At 48.6% G+C, this 25,406-nt stretch overlaps 1 pseudogene; it reads right to left on the bottom strand.

The window, feature by feature from the left end:
- Window positions 1–360: 360 nt before the first annotated feature.
- On the bottom strand, window positions 361–1,668 carry LOC139019308 (F-box only protein 31 pseudogene; annotated as a pseudogene).
- Between the last annotated feature and the right edge of the window lie 23,738 nt (window positions 1,669–25,406).

Here is a 25,406-nt window from a genome sequence, read left to right as displayed (position 1 = left end):
AGACCATGGGAAAACACATATTGTTTTTGTGATTAATCACTATGCTTTAATTATGTTCAACTGGTAACAATGAAATTGGGGGTGGCCACAACATGAGGAACTGTATTAAAGGGTCGCGGCATTAGGAAGGTTGAGACCACTGGTCTAAGGTTTATTTCTACCTCAGTTGCTGGCTCATACCCAGCCTGGCCCAGGTCCCGGCTTGGGCAGGAGGCAAACAACTGATGTGTTTCTTTCACATGGATTATTTCTGTCTTTCCCTCTCTCCCCCACTCTCTCTAAACATCAATGGGAAAATATCCTCAGGTGAGGATTTAAAAAACAAACAAAGGTGGGTAACCTGGTCAGAAGGCCAAATCTTCAAAGTGCATGGAAGCTGCTCATCACAGGGTGTCTGGACTGAATGTTCGAGAGCAGCTCCAGGAAGGCCTGCGGGGATGGCGCCTCCACATTCTGGAAGATGTTCTGGACTCTGCCAAGCAGGATGAAGTATTTCTCCTCCAGCGAGATGAACCCGAGGTGGTTCTGATCGAACAGGATGACGACTCCAGGGAGGCGCATGAGGTTGTGGAAGCCACTTAAGATAACATTGTGCATGCCATAGAAACACATCCTGCAGGTTCGGGGGTAGTTCTGATCTCTTGAGCTCACGCCCACAGGCAGAACAAACAGAGCAGGCTGCTCCTCCGAAGCTGCAGCCCCGGACTCCCCGACGCTGGGCTGGGCAGGGCTCTGCCAGCCATGGCCCTGGCTTTCCTCAGTCCCGTCTTCTTGCTGCTGCTGCTGCTTCCGGATCACCTGCTCTTCAATCTCCCGGACCACGCGGGAGAGCTCGTTGAAGTTGCGGAAGATCAGGCCATCTCGCAGCTGGATGCCGCGCCTGAGGTGGATCTCAAACGTCCAGATTAACCCTCCCCTGATCTCGGTGACCCTGGCATACTTCCCATGGAAGCTGAGTATGGCAATCTTCTTTGGTCTGAAGCTCTCGTCTTTGAATTGGAAGAGGCCTGGCCTGATGAGGTCGCCCAGGTGGCTTGGCGGGAGGTAGAGGCGGCGGTAGGTCACCCAGTCATACTGCTGTCTGTCCTCCCGCACCAGCTCCAGCCCCTGTTCTCTCCTAATCTTCGGTGGTAAATCCATTCGGTGGTCTCTTTGGATCCACTGGATGCAGAACCTGTCCTTCTGAATCTGCAGGTGGCGGCTGTGGGAAAAGCTGTAGAAGTCATCCAGGTACTCCAGCGTGGCTGATTTTCTTTCTGTCAGGCGAATTCTAAAGGAGGGCTTGAATTGCATTGCGTCATCCACATGGGTGTTATGGGAAGGCCTGCACGTCCCACCAGTAATGCATAAGCCATCTACCACTACATTCAGCAGTGTTCCATAGTCTCTATCTAGCTGCCACAATCCCAAAATGTTTCTGTATGGGTGGAGCAGCTTGGCATAGACTTCTTGATAAGACATACCGATCGTCTTCAGGTTCTGCAAGGTTTCATGAACGCCATACTCTTCCCGGCAGCGCCGTCTCCAGATGCTGTCGGTGTGCAGGATGTGGTGGAATTTGGTGCAGGCCTGGGCCAGGCTGGTCTGGTCAGTGCCCAGGAGCAAGGCGAAGATTTTCACTAGCATCTCCACTGGCAGGTCCTGCAGCGAGCAGTACGGGGGCTGCATGGGGCTCGAGATTCCTCCACTCCCCGCACAGCACTGCGCTTCCGTGTCAGCCTTGAGGTGCTTTTTTGCCAGAGCTGGCTTGCCCTAGGCCGCTGCCGTCTCAGCTGGGCCCTGACACTCCTGATGACACTGCTTGCTCTTGGCTGATGTCCTCTCAGCTGGGCCCTGACACTCCTGATGACACCGACATCCCAGCAAAGTGCCCACTCTGCAGAGGCAAGCGCACTCCTCCATGCCTCCATGCTTAACAGCCACCACAGTGTGGGCAGCCGCCCCTCAGCAGGGTTTTAAGCTGGCTGGGCCAGCCCTAGTGTCGAGCCACGCCCCCTAGGGCCTAGCTACGCCCTCTCAGAGAGGAGCCAATTGTAGGACTTTAAACCCATACCCATTAACAGTTGCCTCCCTTTCCCAGTGCCCCGCCCTGTCCTCCCACCCTAACCCCAGGCAGTCACTAATCTGCTTTCTGTAGGGAGGTGCCTCCAGGGAAATGCCTATGGGGGGGTTATGGGGGGGGACATTTCCCAGAAATGCCGTAAAAAATAAACACAACTGTGGTACATCTACACAATGGAATACTACACTGCGCTAAAAAAAGAAGGAATTCTTGGCATTTGCAACAGCATGGATGGAACTGGAGAGCATTATGCGAAGGTGAAATTAGCCAGTCAGAGAAAGATATAAATACCACATGATCTCACTCCTTTGTGGAATATAAAGAACAACATAGACTGATGAACAGGGACAGATCCAAAGAGAGAGAAACAGTGATCAGACTATCAATCCCCAGAGGGAAAGTAGGAGAGGGTGGGGGTAAGGGGAAGAGATCAATCAAAGGACTTGTATGCATGCATTATAAGCCAAACCAATGGACATGGACAACAGGGGGATGAGAACATGAGTGGGTGGGGAGGTTGCGGGTTATTGGTGGGATGAGGACACATTTGTAATACCTTAACCAATAAAGAAATTAAAGATTAAAAAATAAAATAAAATAAAAAACATTCATGAGAATGTTTAAAAATCGGACCCCTCGTACATTGCTGGTGAAAATGTAAAATAGCGGGGCCATGTTGGAAAACGAGAGTCACCCGATGGCCCAGAAGTTCCACATCTAAGTACATACCCAAAAGAAATGGAAACATGTTCACACAGAAAACTTGTACACAATGTTCACAGCGGCGTTATTCATAAGAGCCTCAAACCGGAAACAACCGAAATACTCATCAACTGATAAATGGGTAAACAACATGTGGTATAACCATACACTAGAATATAGCATACATAAAACTTCAAAATGTTATGCTAGGTGAAAAAAGCCAGTCACAACTAAGATGTCTTTAAATAGAGACACATATAAAACAAGATGATGTACTAACTGATGGATGGGCAAGCTATGATCAGAGGCTGAAAGGAGACTAGCTCTGCCTTTTTGCAAACAATAATGTTTTAGTACTTGCTAGTATGTAGAGTGTTTCTGCTATATTATAGAACATGAAGGGAATTTACTATAAGCATGGAATATCTGTCATTTTAGTCAGAAAGTAATTTGTTTTTAGAGTGCAATGAAAAATCTATACTTGCAGAAAATAAAATTAATGGATTATGAAATAGAAACATGAACAATTTTAGGAAGAGCTTATTTATGATGTAAACACCCCAAAAGGTAAGTAAAACACTGCCCACAATCAAAGGAGATGGAGGTAAATAAAAGTGGGAAAGAGGCTTTTAAAAATATAGATTCTTATAAAGGCACTCTTCTTTAAAATCTTGTCCACAGCCTTTATAAAATTATATTAAGTCCTCACGTAACAATGTCAATAGGTTCTGGGAACTGCAGCAAAATGATGCATAATAATTACAATTTTACCACAGCCTTATTGATATATATATAAAAAAAAACGAGTTAAATCCCTGGGGCAATTCATTAGTGTTATAACAAAATGTTTAGTGTTAAATAAAACATTATGCGACAACCTGTTATATGTGTCAAGAACAAATAAAAACTTTAAAAATCTCCTTCACAAATATTAGCAAAAAGCTTCAGCCATCTGTCACTTGACCAAGTAACCTTGACTTACCCATCTGCCAGAAACACAGTTTTGATCCAAGTGTTCTTTTTTATACTAGTAAGCTGTGCATTGTTGTACCTGTCTCATAGTTAAGATTTTAAAATGAAAGCTACAAGATCTCTGGTAGCATTGGTCTATATATTTTTGCATGTCTATGCATACTTATATGTTAAACATGGGTCATTTTTTCTTTCTCTGAATGGTATAGCCAAAATTCATTTTTAAAGAGCTCTATTGAGATCAAGTATATACCCTCAAAAATAAGGAGACTACTAAAAACACATAATGAAAGAAAATTAAGTTTTTGTTTTATGTAAGTCTACTGTTTTCATCAGCTAGGAGGACAAAGTGTTCCTGGACTATTGGTCTGCTCTTGATAATAGATTATAAAAGGTTTTATTTATTTTGTTTTAAATGTTTAACCTTTATTCGACCTAAAAAGCAAAGACTTTGAGTCTTACCAAATGTTGGTCAAGGTCACTTGATCTAAGATAAACTTCTAGTTTAAGTTTGTTTGTTCAAATAAAGCAGGCATGTCTTTAGAGTTATTAGAATTAAATATAATACTTTATTCCACCTAGGTTTACTAAAAGTCAAATAAGCTCATGTTATCTCTATTACAAAATGCGTGAGCAAGAAAGGTAACCTCATATGTTGGATTGCCACTTCTGAGGAAGTTGAGACTCAGCTACATAAGAAGAAGCCAGTTGGCTTAAGAAAGTCAGTCCTTAAAACTGGGTCTTTTTAAAACTTACTTTATCCTAATTGGTTTGGCTCTGAAATGAATTTCAGACATTGAGAATTATCCAATATAATAAAAGGCTAATATGCACATTGGCCCCTCTACTGGGAGTTTGACCGAGGGGGCGGAGCCAGCCGGCCAAACTCTCTCATCCCCTCCCCCTGGCCCATTGAGATGGCCCCAATCAGGGTAGGCGGGCTGGACCCTTTATGTGTACAAATTTGTGCACTTGACCTCTAGTCATGCTTATAATCATTAGTCTCCTTGGTACCTCAAAAGTTGTAAACGCGTGTTCACAGCCAGTAACCACCAAGAAGATGATCTCCCTAAGATTAGAACATCAAAAAAAGAGCAAGGAGAATGACTGATTTAAAAATGTGAACCCGACAGCATTACCTGTGAATACCCCACAGACTCAGCAAAAAAAATAATGGAGGACTCCAAATCAGTAGCACGAATCATGCCAATGCCTTAAATATTGACCACATCTCTCTGTGTGGCTGATAATCTGATCAGAAGGAGGGGAATTGTTAAAAACAAGACAACAGGCCAAAAATGGAGTTGCTTTTACTAAGTCCCACATCACCAAAGCCAAGACTTAACCAGAAATGTACTCTTAAACCAGTCAATCAGAAATCACCTGATCAGCACTAGATAGCCCCGCACCACCCCCTAGACTAGAGAAATGTAACTTTGCCTCCAGCAGCCTACTTCTCTGCTTACTATAACATTCTTTCCCCATTCTATTCTGGCTATAAAAATGTTTCATTTTGTACAGCTTCACAGAACTCCTTTTTATCTACTAGATTGCATGCTGCCTGATTTCAATTGATCTTTGCTCAAATATGCACTTCACATGCCCTAAGTGCCAGTCACCATAGGAGAAGCCAGATCCGCCAGACTTGAAGTGAGAGCCTAGGTCTGATCTCACCACATCAGTGGACCAGGCTTCTGAGAGGAGACTCACTGTGACCGCGTTTCCGGGGCTGCTGCCCTCTGGCCAGAAGGGGGCGTCATCCCGCCCCTCCCTGCTCCCTGCTCTCCCCAGGAAGTCCCGCCCCTGCCGGAAGTTAGAGTCCCTGCCTCTGGAAGATGGTGGCTTTCCAGTGCTCATGGCCTCAGGAAGCGCGAGGCAGGCATGGGACCTTGGGATGGAGCGAAGCAGGCGGCAGGCGGGGCCCTAGAGCAGCAAAGCCCGCGGTGAGGAGTCCCTGCTGGGGCCTCCTAGGCCAGCCCCGTGGCGGAGCAGCGCCCATTGCAGGTGGTCCATTCCCTCCCCCAGAAGGAGGCCAGGCCAGGGTAGGGCAGGCTGGGCTCGGTCATCCCGGTGGGACCCCCGCTCTGCGAGCACCAGCTGCGTAGGGAGCCGCCTTCTGAGGTCGGGGTTCCCTCCATCCTCACCTCGCCAGGCCTGCTGCTCCCTGCAGAGTGTGACGGAGCCCGGGCCTTCCTTGTGCCCTTGTGGCTCCAGAGTTTCCCAGCGTCCCCCCCCCCCCCACCTCCTGTGTCAGACTGGGACCCCCCCACAGCCACGTGGTTCTGGCCAGGACAGGATCGCAGGGAGATGCGGGGACAGCCGTGGGCCTGAGGTTATGGCCACTTCTCACTTCAGCTTCACTCGTGGCGTGAAGGGCACCAGCAATGACAGTTCCAGGGAAGCCATTGCGGGGCCTCAGCCCATGGCAGCCCCTGAAGCCTGTGCCCAGCGAGGAGCTCTCCCGACGCTGCGCCCAGGGAACCCCAGTTCTGTGGGGCCAGGAAGGTCCTCCCGGGATGAGAGGAGCATGAAGCCCTTGGCGTGAGTCACTGAATGGCGCTTGAGTCACTTAAAAATACAACCAGGTCTCTGCTGATTTGTGTTAAAATCCCATCGAATGAATGTAAGAGCTTAGATAACCTCAGTAACATGAACGGTATTGCTATTTTTAAATGCTATATTAAGTTTTATTTTGAAGACATCAATTAAATTTAAAATTTGAGAAAATTTGATATAATTAAATAATCCCATTCACTTGTTTAAAACATCCAACTTGAGTGGCTGTTATGCATGAGTTTTTCTTGATATCTAAAGAATTCCAATTTCTTTTTTAAGTTATATTTGAACATAATATAGTGCCTCTTCAGGTTTATCTTTAAAAGGGGCTCAAATGGGGAGTTTACAGGTTACATTTATGTGTTAACTAAAGAATATTCCAAGTCTATAGGATCTGGCCTCTGTGAAGTCATTGTCCCATCCTGCCCATCGGTGCCTTTCTCTGGGGTCTTCTAGCATTTAGTGTTTACAGTCTAACCTGTTGAGCTCACCTGCACCCACAATTTAACTAGCCCCCACTAACCTGCTCTCCCCCCACTTTCTTTTTCCGGCTTTTGTTCCCCAATGTTTAAATCTTTCTCATCCAGTGTCTGAGTGGCTGGTCATACCTGCTAGTTGTCCGGCACAGCTGTGTTCCTCCAGGCCTAGGTCTCACTTCCTGACTGGACCGTTGACATCCATCCAAGCCATCCTACGTCTCCCTCCTCCCCCTCCAGTCTCAGCCTGCAGTTCAGAATGAGTGCTGTTAGATATGCACCTTGTGCAGCATTACAGACAGAGATGCATTTGAACACTTCTAACAGTGCTGTTTTTCCAGGGAGCCAGATGGCTGCTGATCAAAGCACACCACCTTGTAGGAGATGAGAGGGTGTACTTACATGGGAGGTTTGAGTGCTGTGGCAGATTGCTCTGTGGTTCATTCACCAGTCCGTGCTGTTGTGCATCAATACTGTACACTCAGACAGGTTTGCAAAGATTATGCCCTGTGGTAGTGTACACACTATCATATGGATATCTATGTGTTAATTTTTAATATGTTTTTGTTAACTTCAGAGAGAAAGGGAGAGGGAGAGAGAGAGAGAGAGGCATCAATGATGAGAAAGAATAACTGATGGGCTGCTTCCTGCATGCCCCCTATTGGGAAATGAGCCAGAAACGCTGGGGTTGTGCCCTGACTGGAATTGAACTGTGACCTCCTGGTTCATAGTTCAATGTTCAACCACTGAGCGACACTGGCCCGACTTATGCAGTAATTTTTAAAGTACTGACTCTTTCAACATAAACATCTAATTTTGTTGAAAAGAAGGATCCCTGAGAGTACCTTGCCAGCATGATTGTCAAGTGTGTGCTCACAAGGTTCATTGTTCCTGTGCTGGGACCTCCCCAGTCACAAAGCTGACTGGCAGCCATATCAGACTTTCTGTCAGCGCGGCTCTCCCTGTTTTCTCCACCCTGGTTATTCCCTGAGACAACACTCCATCCAATTGGCAGCCCTACCCAAGCTGTTTGTAGCCAATTTTTCATATGAGTGGCCTATCTTGGCTCAGGCTTTAGACTTTACTAAAATCTCAAACAAGCAGCAGCTGGCATCGAACCTATCAATAAAAGGCCCAAGACTCTGCACTAGCACCAGCCTATTTTGCTTCACAGCTGGGTCTTACCTGGGCACTTCCTACCCCAAAACAAATAGCAGCCATCTACCGATCTCTCTCTAGCTCCTGCTAGGTGGCCCCAAGCAGTGGCTGACTTTACACCTCTTGGAGGCCCCAAAGCCAATGAAACTGGTGGACAGCTTCATATCATAACAGATTACAGCTCTGCACATCCACAAGCAGCACACTCAAGGAGCTGACTCAGTGAGCACCAAAGCCCCACTGAAACAAGTCCTGTTCCATAGGGGTGTCCCCTGCACAACAGCTCTTCCATTTTGGATGCAACTGGTCCTCACAGCTCATCAGCCTGGAAATCAGTTCCTCCCAGTGATGCCAACGGCAGTCAAGTCTCAACTACAACAAGACTGTGAAGAGCACACAGCACACACAGGAACATACCTAGAGTGCCCTGCTCAGGTGACTGGGGAGTCTGAGCCACTAGGCCCTACAGGAAACCTAATACACAAGTTCTCTCTACCAATTCCAGGAGACATAGTAGTTCTACCTAATATATAGAAACAAATACAGATACAGGGAAGCTGCCAAAATGCAGAGACAATGAAACATGTCACAAATGATAGAAATGGAAGTAAGCAAACTACTGGAGACAGTGTTCAAAACAATGGTTCTAAGGTTACTCAAGGATCTTCACGAGATTTTAATGGGACTTAATGAGAGCTTCAAAGGAATTAATGAGAGATCCAAGGGTCTTAGTAAGACTTTCAAGGATCTTAGTGAGAATGCCAAAGACATAAAAATAGGACCAGTCAGAAATTAAGCATATACTAAGTGAAATAAAGAATAATTTACTGGAATTCAACAGTACAGTAGAGGATTCTGAGAATCAAATAAATGATTTGGAATATGAGGAAGCAAACGACACCTAATAAGAAGAACAAAAGGGAGAAGAATAAAAAGGTATGAAGATAATGCAAGGAGCCTCTGGGACAACTTCCAGTGTACCAACATTCCCATTATGGGGGTGCTAGAAGGAGAAGAAAGAGAGAGAAATATCTTGAAAACCTATTTGAATAAATAATGACAGAAAACTTGCCCTACATGGTGAAAGAAAGAGTCTTGCAAGTTCACGAAACACAGTAAGTCCCAAACAAGATGAATCCAAAGAGGTCCACATCATAACTAAAATGCCAAGCGTTACAGAAAAACAGAGGATTTTAAAAGCAGCAAGAGAAAAGCAATCAGTTACCTACAAGGGAGCACTCATATGATTGTCAGCTGAATTCTCAACAGAAACTTTGCAGGCCAGAAGGGAGTGGCAAGAAATAATGAAAGTGATGAATAGCAAGAACCTATAACCAAGATTACTCTACCCAGCAAAGCTATCATTGAGAATTGAACGTCAGATAAAGAGCTGCACAGACAAGAAAAAGCTAAAGGAGTTTATCTCCACCAAGCCAGCATTACATGAAATGTTGAAGGTAATCTTTAAGAAGAAGAAGAGGCAGAAGAAAAAAAAGATAAAAAAAATATGAACAACAAAATGGCAATAAATACATATCTATCAGCAACTGAATTTAAAAATCAAAATAAATGAACAAGAAATCTAATGAACAAAATAAACTGATGAATAAAATAGAATCAGAGGCATGGAAACAGAACAGACTGACAAACTCAGAGGAAAGGAGAATAGGAAGATATTAAGGAAAATCTTATATGCATATATGCATTACCTATGGACACAGACAATAGGGTGGTGAAGGCCTGGAGTGGGGTGGGATCTGGGTGGATGGGGGCCCTGGAGGGCAAAGGGGGGCATCTATAATGCTCTCACCAATAAAGATTTTCCTAAAAAACAAAACAAAACAGGATATTTAGATGTGCCCTGACTCTAATCAAACTGTGACCTCCTGGTGTCATAGGTCGATGCTAATAAATATATTAAAACTACTTAATTATGATATATACATATATAAATAAAAATAAAATATGGCCTGTGTTTCATTTATTTCGTTTTAGGTGCTACAATAAACAGTAATCACAATAGAATTTAGCTATGTTTTCCTAGCCTTTTTATATCATTCTATCTAATAAAAGGCTAATATGCAAATCAACCTAATGGCAGAAAGACCAAGCTATGACACTGTGACACGCACTGCCAATCAGGGGGCAAATGCTCAACACAGGAGCTGCCCTCTGGTGGTCAGTATGCTCCCACAGGGGGAGCAGCTCAGCCAGAAGCTGGGCTCATAGCTGGCGACTGCAGGGGCAGTGGCAGTGGCAGGAGCCTGCCTTTGCAGCAAAGCTAAGGATGTCCAACTGCCCACAGGGAGCCCCAGACTGCGAGAGGGTGCAAGCCCGGCTCAGGCCTCTAGTAGTTCATAAAATATGACCTACAACATTTCCTGCCTCCCACCAGAAACTGTCGCCTGTCATACCTCCTCGATTTGTTGTGTTTGTTCTGTGGCACTATTGAACACATGGCACCAGATACTGTCAGAGGGGGAGATTCAGGACATGACAAGGTATGTTCTATTTTTGACACATCTTTATATATCACTATAAACTGTATAATAAGAATCCTAGCTAATAACTTAGGTAGGGTTTCCAACAGAGTCCTCTTTCTGGTGTTGCCTTATCTTTACTTTTTTCTCTCCTTTGCTTTGTATACATGAACACATTATGGTATCTAGGGTTGTGGAGGGAAAAGATAATAGAAAGGTTGGGACATTCTGGATTTCCCTTTTTTCAAGGTTTACGCCTGAGGATCATCTTTGGTTTTATAGAGTAACACTTTGTTAAAGGAAACTTCAAAAGCAACTGATTCTTCATATAATAATTTTTACGTTATTTGCATGAAAAGCATTTGTATCTTGAGCAAAGCACCAGTGGTAAGTCTATATAAAACCAAAGTCATTCATTTTCTGTTGCATGGGACCTGCTCTTTTAGGACTCAGCTGAGCCACAGCACAGTGCAGAGGTGTCACTGAATGCGCAGACTGTCCACTGCTCCTGTGTGAGTCACGCTTGATGATTTTGGACAGCGCTGGCATTATTGATTTTTGTAGAAAAATACATGGGACATATAGTTGGCTGTGTCACCTTAGGTTGATATTTGCTTTCTAAGAGGGCATTGAAAAGGGAATCTTTCCTATTTTCTATTTCCAATTGTGCTTTTAACTTTGTAGACATACTGGAGACTTTGTTGATTATCTCTCCCACAGGAATAATCATTGTAACACTCCTTGGAGAAAGAAAATCCAAGATAGTCTCTGTTTTCGTAATCCCTCTAAAGCAGCAATCGCCAACCGGTGGCCCGCAGACCACTGGTGGTCCGTGAGGTCCGAAAGGTGGGTGACCGCTGCTCTAAAGAGCTCAATTTTTTCCTTCCCACTTTCTTTGTATTTGCAAAATGAAGGCTGGGAAGAGGCTTTCTAAGTCATTATGTTATAAAATCTAGGTCACATATTTTTATTTCATTAAAGGGTACACACCTGTCCAGTTCTTTATCTTTTTAAAAAATATATATATTTTTTATGGATATTACAAAGAGGAAGGGAAAGGGACAGAGAGTTAGAAACATTGATGAGAGAAAAACATCAACCAGCTGCCTCCTCACGTCCCCTACTGGGGATCGAGCCTGCGTCCAAGGTACATGCCCTTGACTGGAATCAAACCTGGGAGGGATCCTTCAGTCTGCAGGCTGACTTTTTATCCACTAAGCCAAACTGGTTAGGGCTGTCCAGTTGTGAACACTTTTGCTTTATTAATAACTTTCTCCAAGTAAGGGATTCTGACAATTTTTGTTTCTCACCTTCCCCTCTTCTTCATTCCCTTGCAAAATCCCACATGTACTTTCCACATATTTTAAGTGTAGAGATGTGTGCTAATGACTCATCATATGTTTAAAGACTATTGTTCAACTTTTCACAACTAGGAATCTGATTGTAGAGCTGTATCTATTGATTTCCAATCCAACAGCAGAACATTCTGAGGGTCTGGCTCAGATGGCAGTAAAACTGCTTGTATAAATAAAATAATTGAATTGTTGGTTTAGTTCGAGTCAAGGTATTCTCTGAAACTATTGAGAATTTTGGCAGGAATTTATAACTATTAAAATTTGAAAATTACTTTCTAAGTTTTCTAAGATCTAATAGAACCAATTTTTTTTTCATCCTAACCTGAGGATATGCTTATTGATTTTAGAGAGGGGCGGGGGGAGATACAGAGACAGAGATTGAGAGAGAGAGAGAGAGAGAGAGAGAGAGAATGAGAATGAATCATTTAGGTAAGAGAGAAACATTGATTGGTTGCCTCCCATATGCAGCCTGACTGGGGATTGAACCCACAACCTAGGTATATGGCCTGACTGGAATCAAACCCACAACCTTTCAGTGTATGGAATGATGCTCCAGCCAACATTGAGCCACAGCAGCCAGGGCATGGAACCGGGTTTCAGGAAAGAAAACCTTATATTCCTCCTAGAATTTCTGCATACCTGAGGCCCAAAGTTCAGCTAAGTCATTGAGAGTAGACGGGACACCTTGAGGCCTTTGAGTCGATTGAATGAGCTATAATGTGTGCAATGTGCTCATCACTGTGCCTGGCTTGCACGCACTCTTGTGGTTTCAGCCTGCCTGACCCTGTTTTCTATGTCACTGTTACGTGTTTTCTTTAAAACAGTCCTAGTCCCATAAATTTGGCTGCATTTCTCTGAAACCTTGGCCCTGAAATTTGGAAGCAGAGAGTTTAAAATTTTAGCATCCAGTTAATATCTCATTGGCATAAGCTCATATAGGCAACCATTATTCAAATCCTGATTTGCATAATCATAAAAGAAGTAATTTTCCATATATCAAAAATCTCTAAGTTATGTGTAATTTGCTGTGTTCTCAGTTCAGGTAACTACATTTATAAATTTGTTTCCCATTTAGATCACATTTTGTTTTGCATTATTTTAAATCTCATCATGCTTCCCACAAATGAAGGCTATTAGATTTTTGGAAGGTTCTATAAGAGGAATTGATTTAGGTGCTTATGAAAAAATAACATCTGTAGGTGGGCTTTTTTTTCATTTTTGTTCTTTGACTTTAAGGAATTTGTAATATTTATTGGAGCTGGATAGTTACTAAAAATGCTAATTGGTACTTTGTCCCCCCTCTATCATAAGTCCAAAGATTTCATTTACTTAAAAAAATTAAATTTATTATAAATGAAAATAAATTTTTTAGTTAACCAAAATAAAACCATTAGTAGTTTAGAAAATAATTAAAACACTTTTAGTTCATTGATTGACAGCCTAGATGTTTAAATTTGTTCTGACATACCTGCATATCTGTTCTCTAAATGTCTTTCTTGCATGTGCTAGTTTAATGCTCCTTGCACAGAAAGCTATGCACAGGCTCTTTTTGTTCAAATATTTCCCAAATATGCAGCTTTATTTTGTTCATTTTTCTTTCCTCTAAATGACTTACTAGTTACTATTCTATCAAATCGTTTTGTAGGCAGCTGACTGGTGGGTTTAGGTGTTGTAATGTAGGAACTACTAACTGGAGGGTCTCCGTTCACTGTGATGGGAAAGAGAACTCCCAAGCTGAGCTACTAGGTCAGACTTAACAAAATAAAATGAATGGTTACTTCAAAGGAACTGATCAAATTTCTGCAATTTGGCTGATGGAAAAAACAATTAAAAATGGAGATTGGCAAAATTATGTTGAAGTGGTTAATTTACATTTATAAGTACATAGGATGTAGACATAGACCTTTTATATTTCCACATATTCCATGTGCCCAGAAAGATTTTAAATTTCATAGGGAGTGTGTCATAATTTTTGTGTATTCCAAAGCACTGAGCATTGACAGGGAGCTGCCACAGCCCCTGACACAGCTGTGTTCCCTGCTAGAGCCCTTTGTAATACGGGGCCCAGAGCAGGTAGGAATACAGGCTCAAGAGCCGTTTAGAATTTGGGGCAAAGAGCCTTTTTCGAATGTGGAGCAAATAGCAGTTTAGAATGTGGTGCAAATAGCAGTTTAGAATGTGGGGTGAGGAGCCATTTGGAATGTGGGACGAGTAGCCGTTGGCAGTGCTTGGCACAGAGCTGGTGGGCACAGAGACGGTGGGCCCAGAGCCTGTGTGCATAGCGATGGATGGTGGACACAGCCTCAGGATCGACGTTACTGTCCGCGAGCTCATGGAGCTCTTTCTACAGAGTTCGTTGGTGGCGAGGGTGAGTACACCTGCCTCCCTATCCCATTGCGGGTGCCCTGGGTCCTCTCCCGCCCCCCTGAGGTCTCCACATACCCCACCGGCCTGGGCCCTGGCAGTCCTGGGACTCAGGGGTCTTCACAGGTTTCCAAACTGGGGCAGGGGTCCTGGCCTGGAGGCCTGAGGGGTTTCCTACTCTGGAGCCCATGCACCAGGTGCAGGACCCCCTGGTGCTTCCAGCCCTGGACTAAGATGAGTTCACCTGCTCCTGCCAGGGCTCTAGGCTGCGGGTCCAGGCTCTAGATGGTTTGACTCAGTGGTTAGCGTGTTGGACTGCCGACCAAAGGGTCGCAGGTTTGATTCCCCGTCAAGGGCATGTCCCTGGTTTGAAGAACGTGATGTCGGCAGTTGGAGGAGAGGCTGCCGAGTGAGGATGGAGCCGTGGGCCTGCGCTCACACCCGCAGAAAGGGGAACCAGGTGGTCTGGTGTGGCCTGTGGGGATGAGATCCAGGCTCACCGGGAAAGTATTTCAGGTTATGAAAGGTTTCCTCAAAAAATAAGATTATCATGGACCCAACCTTCTGACATAAGCGTGCCCACCCCCCCCCACAGGAACTTGGTGGCTGAGGGTTAATAATGTCAGTGAGGTGGGTCAGCTGTGGGAGAGTGGGCCTAGGTCCCAGGGGGCGTGGCCTGGGAGGTGGGTGCTCTCAGGGACCCTCCACTTCTCCCTGCCTGTCCTCCGCAGCACCTTACCCTTGTGTGCCCTCAGGTGACCCGCCACCAGGAGAGCGTATTTGACCTGCAGTGGTTGGAGGTCCCAGACATGGCCCTGGAGGACGTGGAGTACGTCACCAACAACATGACCTTTCGTGTCAGGAGGCTCTTAATTGAACAAGACAGATGCAGGGAGGTGTGTTTGCCGGGGGATGGTGGGGAGAGGCCTGCGTCTGGAGCCCTAGTTATGGCCCAGCTCCTCATCCTGACTTCCTCTCAAGCTGCACACTGTCTGTCCTCCTGGCCCATTTCCGAGGGGGCAGGGTGTGGCCACTTTCCCTGCAGGGCGTAGTCCCCTGAGACACCTGTGAGACGACAGAGGTTGAGCTTGGGGAGCCTGCTCCATTCACTCGGCCCTTCTGTCTCACTAAACATATCCTCGCTTCTTAAAAACTCCCCCACTTCCTCCTGCCTCCTTCCTGGCTTTGCAGTCTCGGCTGCCATCTTCTCTTTTACTTTCTTCCGTCTTTTGGTCATTCTTCACCACGTTCTAGTGCGGGCACTGTGCCGGGCACAGGAGCACGCCGGTGAGACCCCTCTGTCTGCCCTGCTGTAGCTGGTCGTGACCCTGACCCAGGAGTGGAACACCAGCATCTGCCCCAGCGAGGACACGCAGCACCTGGCCATGGAGCTGGCAGACACCAAGGCCACGCTTCGAGGTGTCAGGCAGGAGCTCTGAGTCCCCCAGTGACCCTGGTCTTTCTGCTCTTGTGCCCTGTGTCACCACCCATTGCTTGCACATGTGGTTCACTGCCATGCGGTGCAGCAAACGGGGCAGCTCTCACAGTGCCCTGGAGTGACAGGGCTCTGCTTTGAGCTGGGTCCCTGTTGGGCCCTGGGCTAGCCCACACTCTCCCCTCCCCGGGCCTGGCCAGCAGGGTACTGCTGGGCCTTTAGGGCTCCTGCCAGTCCAAACATGGCAGACTCAGAGCAGCAGCCTGCCACTCAGCCCAGTGTGGGTGCTCCTGGCTGGAGGGAGGATGTGTCTCTCCTGTCCCGTCTGGTGGGCCTGCTCCCCCTTTTGTGCAGCTGGTGATGGCACCATGCCCACTATGTGGGACGCTGCCTGCCTTCACCTCCCTGCCAGGGGGTCTCCATGCCTGCCTGGCTGTGGAGGGAGCAGTGGCTCTGGGGGCTCCTTCCCTGCCTGCACCCTCAGAGGAAAGCTCAGGTCTGTGGTGAAGTCTGAGAGTAGCAGTGACAACTTAAAGCTCACCTTGGACTCCAGAGCGTTTTTGCAGCCCCATGTGTAGACGCCCTCCTCACGCCTAGAAGCCAGGACTCCCTCCTTCCCCGCTGTGGTCTCCCAGGTGGTGGGCTTTCTGGGTGCTTCTGAGGAGCCCTCACCACATGTTCTCATCGCCCCCAGGGAGGAGAAGACGAAGCAGCTGGCGGACGCCAGGAATCAGTTGTACCAGCTGGTGCTGGAGCTGCAGGAGGCCCGGCACAATGTGAGCAGGAGGCCTATTGTGTGGGCCGGGGGTGGGGGGCTAGGACGCCCCAGTCACCGTGGCCCCAGGTCCAGGAATGTGACCTGGGACATCTCTCCTTCCCGCTCAAAGCGGCGGTGCCCGAGAGCCAGCAGTCTTGGGAGTTGCTGGGGGATGACGTGCTTCAGTGACAGCATGTGGGATCCCCACACATGGGCCTGCACATGGACCAGCTTGGCTGCCCCTGGCTTCTCCTGGGGCTGCAGGGACTTGGGACTTTCCCTGAGCCAGGTCCCCTACTTTTACCCACCTGCCAGAACATGGAGCTGGCGGCCAGCGCCCAGGCTGCCTGTGCCCCCCTCCCTGAGCTGGACTCCCTGAGGGAGAAGCCGAGCCGCGTGGAGAGACTGGAGATGGAGGCGATGGGCCTCAGGCAGAAACAGAAAGACACAGTAGAGTTCTATGCATCCCGCATGAAGGTGAGGCTGACCAGGGTAGGTGGCCGGTGGGTACTTGGGTCCTGGAAGAGCGGAGAGGGGCTGCGATGTCTCCCCAGCTGGCCCTCTCCCTGCATCGCAGACTGACTGCGCGACCCCTGGGCTCCCTCTGGTAGTGGAAGGAATAGGATTGGGAATGTGGTTGAAAGGCCCTGATTCTTCTAGGACTTTTCCTCTTCCTCCTTCATGCCACAATGATGACCTTCTATTCACTAATCTTTTTCTTTAAGACTCCTTGTAATTTCTATGGCTAAATCTTACCAGGACTGCTTCCTCATCTATAAAACAGAGATAACTGTACTAGTCCGTGAGGTTTATACAACGAAAGAGGTAAAACACCTGGCATTTGGACAAGTCCCATATGAAGTTCTCCGTGGTGTAGCCCACTCGGATCCCAAGGTTATGGGTCTGTTCAGAGGAGGGTGTCAGGGCTGAGGGGGGATGGAGACCAAGGCCCAGGCAGGGTAACTGACGCTCTGACCATGCACCCAACTGCCTCATGTGAGCAGTGAGTTCAGGACCCTCTCTTCCAGGCATATTTGCTCCTCCCACCTACTCAGGGAGTGGCTGTTCCCACAGGAATGTTGGTGGCTCACTGCTCTGCTCCCTGGGGATAAGGCACCCTGGGTGCTGTACCCAAGCAGCCCGGCCTAGGAGGGGTGGGGTGGGGGCCAGCTCTTGGCTTTGTCCTGGAAATGGCCCCCTGGCCCAGCTGCTGATGAAAGGCATCAATCTGCAGCACAGACAGGTGTGCGGCAAGGGCACCCTCCCTCACAGGTAGGAGGGTTGAGGAAGGTCATGTGCAAGCTTCCCCAGGCTGCGGCCTCCACTGCCTCCTGCACACTGGGGACCTAAGGCAGCCCCACATGTCAGCCAACAGTCTGCCTTGTGGATGGGGTGGGTTTCAGGGCTCAGCCCCTGTCTCCGTGTCTCTTCCGGGCCTGTCCAAGCAGCCTCGCTCATTCATGCAGACGCAGTGACTGAAGGCCTGTGTGGCACCAAGCCCTGCGCCAGGAGCAGGGGATCTAACACAAAGCAAGACTCGCTCCTGGCACTGGGGAGCTTCTGGGCTTTTGCAGGGCTTCCCATGGGAACCCCTTTTTCGTGTTCTCAAGGTGTGTGCCTCTGGATAGCAGCAGCAACATTTCTCATATTGATTAATAATTTTTCTCTGAAACTGGCAATGCCTTACACTTTGCATTAGTAAATGAATTACAAGAGAAACAGAGTGGTCCGTGGAGGCCAGGCCACATAGAGAATGAATCACACTGTTCTCCGAGGCCCGTGTGCCAGGGCCCAGGGATCAGCGAGGACAGTGCTCACGCCAATTCCGGCTGGGTTTTGAAGGCTGGGTAGGAGTTGGTTGTAAGGGTGAATGGGGCAGGCTGTGCTATGGAACTCAGGGCCTGGGATTATGGTGATACTGGTGAGTACTGGTAGGTAAACCAGCTGGAACACTAGATCTGAATGCTGGGGGCAGTGGCCAAAGAGGAAGAGTTGGACCTTTTTCTTGCGTGAAGCCCCTCCATGTACTCTGGCTCACATCGCTAATACTAGTCCGGGCTCCTTAAGGATGGGGTGCAGGCTGCTGAAGGCAGTGAAGCGCCAGGTCTGGAGCTCTCCAGCCTGAGTTCAAGCCCAACTTCACCACTGGTTGGCTTTGTGACTTGGGGCTCATTCCTTAATTGACCCAAGTCAGCCTCTTCGTGTGTAGGAAGGGACTGTCCCTGCCTCCCTCTGGGGGCTGTTGTGAAGAGTGAATGTGGCAGAGACAGAGAGCACCTAGTGCAGGGCCGGGGACCGGCAGGGAGGGGGCCGCCAGGTGAAGCCAGAGTCAGTGACCAAAACCTTCCTGCTGCCAGGCTTTGACCAGAATTGTGTCCACTGGCGGTAGGTGTATGGTTTCCTCTCCACCCAGAATCTGGGGTTCTGGCCTGTGCGGGGAAATGAACAGGTGATGGATAAGCAGGAGCTACCCGCCTGCTCTCATGAGTGGGGCAAGCCTTGGAAAACTGCTCCCTGAGAGAAACAGACACATCCGCGTGTATCGGCGCTAACAAACTGTGAGGGCATTCAAGGGAGACTCAGCCCCCTAAGACATGAGTGGCGCTGGGAAGACTCTGTAGGGCACGACCAGGGCTGTGCGGAATGAACTGAACGGTTCCCCTGTGTGCTGGGCACTGGGATAGGAGTAAGGACCGTGGACTCTTCCCATTAGGTGGCCTTTGAGGGCCCAGCCATTGCGTCCCACTCCTAGCATGTGTCAGACACACAGAGGCCCATAGTACTTGTTTGTTGTGTCTTACAGACCCCTCATTTCCAAGAAACTGCTGAGAGTAGGTGTTTGAAATGTTCAAATAGGAAGTGCATATTGACCAAAAGCTTATCTGAATTTTGTTCCAGAACCAAGATCAGTGGAGTGACTGAGAGGCCTAGCCTCAGCCCTCAAACCCAGGACTCTCAGCCCCACCCCTTCTTTGTGAAGGAAAGGGGCTCAGCCAAGCCCCATATCTGTCAGCAGGTGCACTGGTCCAACCACCCAAGGTTGTACGTGTCAGACACTCTCACAGTGTTCCCTTCCCAAAGTTAAATAGTGTCTTGCTTTAGGGATTTTTCTATCTGCCTGGCCTAATGGAGAAGGGCAGGGACTCAAAAGTGGAGACAGAACTTCCCGCGGCAGCAGTCACCCCTAGGTTATTGGTTTGGGTTCAGGTGCCTGGAAGAGCTATCGTCATCACCAGGGGCCTTAACCTCATTGCTCTCATGTATGTTCTTGCTAACCAGGAGCTGATTGAAGATAATTTTACCTTAATGGACACCAAGGGCCTTCTCCAGGAGCAGCTGACTGTCGCTTGGTCCCAGGTCGATAAGCTATACGAGCTTGAGGAGGAGAACGTGCAGCTGAAATCAAAGCTGCGCCGCCTACATTTGGTAGGACAGGCTGTCATCGCCACGTGTAACACAGATGGGGGCAGTTTTAGGTTCATGTTGTTCCCTTCTCTGATGTTCAGCTACTGGGTTGGTGCTGCCGCCAGCACAATGACCCGCTGATGGCGGAGAGTCGCTTGCTAACTTCAGTAGCTTGAGTGGGCACCACTGAAGGCTCCCCAGGCAGAAAGGACCTGATGCTGTGTTGCTTTCCTGTGAGGTTGGATGGATGTGGGCCTCTGTTGCAAAAAGGGTCTCCTCTGGCGTTTATAATGTGGGTTGAGCTGTGATGTGTGAGTCCCTATGGCCTTTCCAAGGCGTTAGGCCTGCTGAGAGGCCACAGAGCTTCTGTCATTATAGCATTTGCTCTAAAGCCCTGTGCTGTATGTCACTTTGTTCAGATACCACTCAGAGAACTTCATCCCCTAGGACCTAGGGCAGGGGTGGGCAACCCGTCATGCGTGCGAAACATGGCACGCCAGTAACTTTTGCTGGCACACGAAACCCTCTCTTATGATTTTCCATTTACAATTGTGAATCTTTGTTCTCAGTGATGAATTTTGTTAAGTCTCATAATAGGAGTAGCCTGACAGATGAAAGTAGTAGCTCGTGCATATCTCTGAAGGTCACGAAATATAAACCTGATGTAAAATCTGTCATCAGTGATGCAGCAGCAAAAGTCCCACTGATAATATCAAACGGAGTCATAAAATTTTCTGTCAGACTATCAGGGTACATGTATACATTAAAAAATAAATGTATTTTTCATCATCATATACTGTGTTTTTGTTGCTCAAATGAATTTTATTATTTCTTCAAGGTTCTACACATATGTGCACCTTAAGAGGTATCAAGTAGGCATAGCATGTTCTCAAAAAATTAGGGCTGGCACGCAGAAGAATTTTGAGTCAGAGATTTTGCTGATTTTGGCACGCACTCACAAAAAGGTTGCCCACCCCTGATTTAGGGGCTAGGTCACTCGGTCAACATACCTTTCAGTGGTTGTAACTCTCACAGCTGGGCCAGGTGTTGGAGTCATTTCTATGCAGCTGTGTTTTTGGAAGTGAGCAGGGGCATGGAGGCCCTTCATCCTGGGGGAATGAGGGCAGATGCACAGGTGCCAGGACCTGTCCAGAGCGTGCTCCAGTCCGCATCCTCACCCCACCCCCTTTTCTGCACATTCAGGCCCGGGATACAGACCAGAAACACCTTGAGGAGCTGCAGGAAGAGAACTTGGCTCTCAAGGCTGCACAGGGGCAGAGTGTGGAGGAGTCCACCAACCTGCGCTGGGAGCTGGACCAACTGTCAGAGGGTAGGCAGCAGCCGCTGGTGCCGTGGAGCCCACCTGATTGAAGACTATTACACTTTAATAGATACCAAGGGCCTTCTCCAGGAGCAGCTGACTGTTCGGCTTCTCCCTAAGCCAGGGAGCTGAGCCCCTGGCTCTGAAACTCGTGTGTCAGCCCAAATAAATAGGGTTTTATTCAAGGGCCATTTGGAACTGTTTCATTGCAATTCTCTCCAAGAACATGAAGGGCCTGGCAGCCTTGAAGCCAGGACATGAAATGCAAAGGAAATGCTGCCAGATTTCTCAGTTCCCATTCAGCTAGACACAGAAGCTTCCAAATGACAGTGCGCTGACACCCAGAGGGTGTCTTAGATCCCTCTGTGGAGCACTGGAAGCTCTGGATGCAGGAGACGTCCCCAGTGGTCACTCATCTCCATTATAGTTGTACCCGGGGCATGGTTTCCTCCGTTGATTTCATAATCTGGCAGATGGCTGTAGTCTGCTCTCCATCTTCCTGGGCAGGGGCTGCTCAGTGGCTGCTGTACAGGCCACCCAGGCCTCTTCCTCTCCCTCTGGTGTGTGTCCCCTCCCAGCCCCCAGAGGAAGTGTGGGGTTGGCCAGGGAAGGTGGGTGGGGCGGTTGTGCAGCAGAAGCTTCAGCACCCAGCAAACAACAAGCCAGTTCCTGTGTCCAACAATAGCACGAGTGCACCTGTGAGTGCAGGTCAGGCTTTGCTTAGAGCTCTGCAGAGCCAGGAAGGTCTTTGGCTGGTTTTTCAATTCTGAGCAACATTCCTAAGCGTCATGGAAAGGCTGTTGAAAGCAGCTGGGTAGTCCTCTCTTCAAGGTGTCCCATCTACTCCAAACCTAAAATCAGTTCATTGAATTATGATTCTGTGTGAGAAGTTAGTTTTTTCTGTGGTTTGGTGTCTCCTCACTTTTGGGAATCCAGGCTCTGGGAGTTCAGGTTCCTGGGGAACACCACTGCCCCCTGGTGGACACAGAGGTAGTGCTGGCTGGCAGGGACTGGCTCAGACCAAATGTGCTTGTTAGAGACCAAGGTGGCTGATGGGGCTGGAAAGCTTCCCTGATTCAGATGCTCAGTGTAGCTTATGAGCCCTTTCAGGTCAGTGACTGACTGACTTCTTGATGTTCCCAACTCCTACTGCTTAGCAGGCGGCTCACGAACAAAGTGTGAATGTACTTTTGTGTGGTTGGGGTGGTGGCTTCTTGAAACAGAAAGGCCTGGTTTAAAGTCCTGGCTCCTCTACTTGTTAGCCAAGTGACCTCTTCTGCACCTCAGTTTTCTTATCTGCAAAATGGGGGTAATGAAGCTGCCTCACAGGATTGCTATGGGTATCTTGTGAGAGGAGACAGTGAAGCGTTGAACTGTGCCTGGCCCACGGGGCGCCAACAAAGGATGGCTGTTCTTATCGTCCTTGTCTTATCCAAAGATACCTTGTCTTATCCTTGTCTTATCTTACTCTGCTTCTTGGGGTGCTCGTGAGCAGCCCTACTAGCAGTACAGTGCGATAAGGCTCCCAGGGTTGAGTGTGTGGCCCTGGAGGGACAGGTGAGGGAACAACCCTGACCCCTCAGACATTCATGGTTTCCTCCTGAACAAGCCCTGGGAATTATCCAAAGTCACGTACCTCCTGGTGGCAGGGAAGGGCCGTGAACTCCCATACTTCTCAGGTCTGTGCTCCCTTTTCTGTTCTGCATTCAAGCTGTTTAAAAGCAACAGAGGAAATCTGCCTTTTTCTGGCTTTACCTTATGTTTTCATCTCTCCTAGAATTTTTAAAGCAATTTGGCTATACTGTCTCATTCTTTTTCTTTTTCTTTCTTAATTTTTGCTTATGAGAATGAACGGAAGAACTCGTCAAGGGAAGGCTGGATCTCACTTGACTGAGAGGGTGGTGCGAGCTGACCCGTGGAGGGCTCTAGAGCAGATGCAATCGGCTGTGGATCTAAGCAGGGTGTTAAGTCAACGTGGCCTTGTGGTGCACATGTCGAGATGTATGATGACAGGCTGAGTCGACTTACGTGCCTCTTAATGTCAGCTATTTCTTCCCAAATGTCCTTTAGGTCTCTCAAAACATGGTCTATCATTTCTATAATGACCTGAAGTTGGGGAGCAGATGTTTCAGGAGGTTTCTTTAACACGTCGATCAGCTGGAGAAGCGCGGTTCTAATGCTGCAGGCTGATTCTGCAGATTGAGTCTGGGCAACTGACAGCATGCCCTGTACTTGGCTAACTGTCTGCTCCATTATCTCAGGATTGAGTGGCACAGATTCTTGAGTAGTTGCTATCTCCATTATTTCCATTGTTTCAGATTCTGATATAATCTCTTTGTGTGGCTGGATCTCTTGAGAACCTTTCCTTGTCTCCACTACGGCAGCATGTGCTATTTCTTTGGTCTTCTTCTGTCTCCTGGCAGCTCTCGCTCTCGTCACTGGATTGGACATCGTAGTGGCTGGTCTCTAGTAGCCTATCGGCAATTATCTCAAGGGCCCCAATGAGAACTCTTAATGACATTGTGTCCCTGTCTCATTCTTTTTCAATGCAATTGTGAAAGTACAAAATGAAATCTCTGACTGAAGGAATTTACCCAGAGGTGGCAAGTACTGGGCATATGTGCCCCATAGCCTCTTCCACCCACAGACATGCGGGTCAATGATCCTGTCCCCTCTAAACCCTCGGCTGAGCCTCCCAGACTCCCACCACTCTGAGGCTGGCACAGAGAACACACTCTCTTTGCCATCTGTTAGTCTCTGCAATCCTTGACTTGATGGTCAGGTTACAACTTTGTAAAAAAGTGGTTCCAGCAGTTCCATCATCTTGAACTTTTGCATTGGCTTCTCTCTACCATCACCTGCTTTCTTCTTAAGCTCTGCTTGCTTCCCTAACAATCCCAGCGGAGCCAGCAGAGGGGCCATAACCGCCCGAGGAACCCTCAGGTGCAGACAGCAACAGCACCCTGGGAAAGAGGGAGGGCACCCAGATGACCATCCCGGCCCCCCAAACCTAGGGCTCAGGGTGATGGCCGACTCAGGGCTGGGGACAGAGAGCAGAAGCTGAGGCCCCTGGAATATGGGCCCTGACTCCACTTTACTCTTCAGCCTCCAGCTGCTTCCTGAAGCTGGACCAGGAGAAGCAGAGTCTCCAGGGCACCATCCAGGGGCTGCGGGATGCCTCCCTGGCCCTGCAGGAGAGCAGCCTCCAGCGCTGGGAGCTGGAGGAGGAGAACCAACAGCTCAGAAAGCAGGTACCTGTGGGTAGTGTCTGGAACATACAGGCATGTAAGTGGCCAGGGGGAGCACCCAGGTGCCGGTGAGCATGCGCAGCTGGGGGACAGGCAGAGACCAGTGCAGCCACCATTATGGTAGGGGGACAGGGGGCCTCCTGGAGAGATGTCAGGAGGCAGCAGGAGGAGTCCCTGCAGCAGTGAAACCGCACACGATGGACCTCTGTGGGCCTCGCTGCCTTCATCTGTGAAATTGGGTTGCAATGCACCCACCTAGTAGGTGTGGTGAGGATGGTGTGAGTTAGTGCAGGCAAAGGGTCCAGCGCGTGGTAAGTGCCTCATGAAAGGAGAGCTGCGCCCTGTTAGAAAGCACCGGGTGGGGCCCAAGTTCGGGCTGAGGTCACACAGTGGCAGGTCACATAAGCATTGTCCTAACCCCGAGCTCCGCAGCATTTCTGGTTCCGCAGGGGGCGGGGCAGGTACAGGGAGAATCTCACCTGGTGGCCTTGGCACCATCCATCTGGGTCCTTTCCCTTCACTGAGCATCATGAGCTCCAGCTGTTGCCAGTCGCTCAAGGACTCTGGTCCAGACGCCTGGCCGTGTCCTCTGGGAAGGAGGAGGTCCCTGCTGGGTCGCCTTGTGCCTGGCACGAGGGCGCTGTCTGTAGAGACTGTCGTGGGCGCTGAGGCCAGCGGGCTGAGGCCATTGAGGGGAGCGCGAAGGGCCACCGTGTTCCTGGTCGCCGGGCACAGGGACCCGTCGTTCAGGGCCACCTTCCAAGGCGGCTGCTGTGTCCGACCCAAGTCCCTCAGTCCAGGGAGGCCTCCGCGCTCCGCTGGTCAGTGTGATGGGCACGGGGACACCTGCTCCACGAGCCTCCCTGGGAGCCATGGCTTTCATGGAGCGCACGCCTCCGAGCTTGCGCACTGGGTTGACGCAGGTCAGAGGAGCGTGATGATGTTTACCTCATGCCACCTGGTTGCCTAGGACTTGGGCTTCGGAGAGTGCGCAGTGGGAGCATCAGGAAGACCCCTTGGCCTCACACCAGAGGGCAGCTCTGAGAGGTGGCAGAGGCGGTGGGAGCAGATCCCTTCCCGCCAGGCAGGGCCAGTGATAACAGTGAAAATCCCAG

The sequence above is a fragment of the Myotis yumanensis genome, unplaced genomic scaffold (assembly GCF_028538775.1).
Source record: "Myotis yumanensis isolate MYYU_CA2020_CCGP unplaced genomic scaffold, mMyoYum1.0.hap1 SCAF_11, whole genome shotgun sequence".
In the NCBI taxonomy this organism is placed as follows: domain Eukaryota; kingdom Metazoa; phylum Chordata; class Mammalia; order Chiroptera; family Vespertilionidae; genus Myotis; species Myotis yumanensis.
Note: the sequence above shows the minus strand (reverse complement) of the source record. Positions and strands in the feature narration are given on the sequence as shown.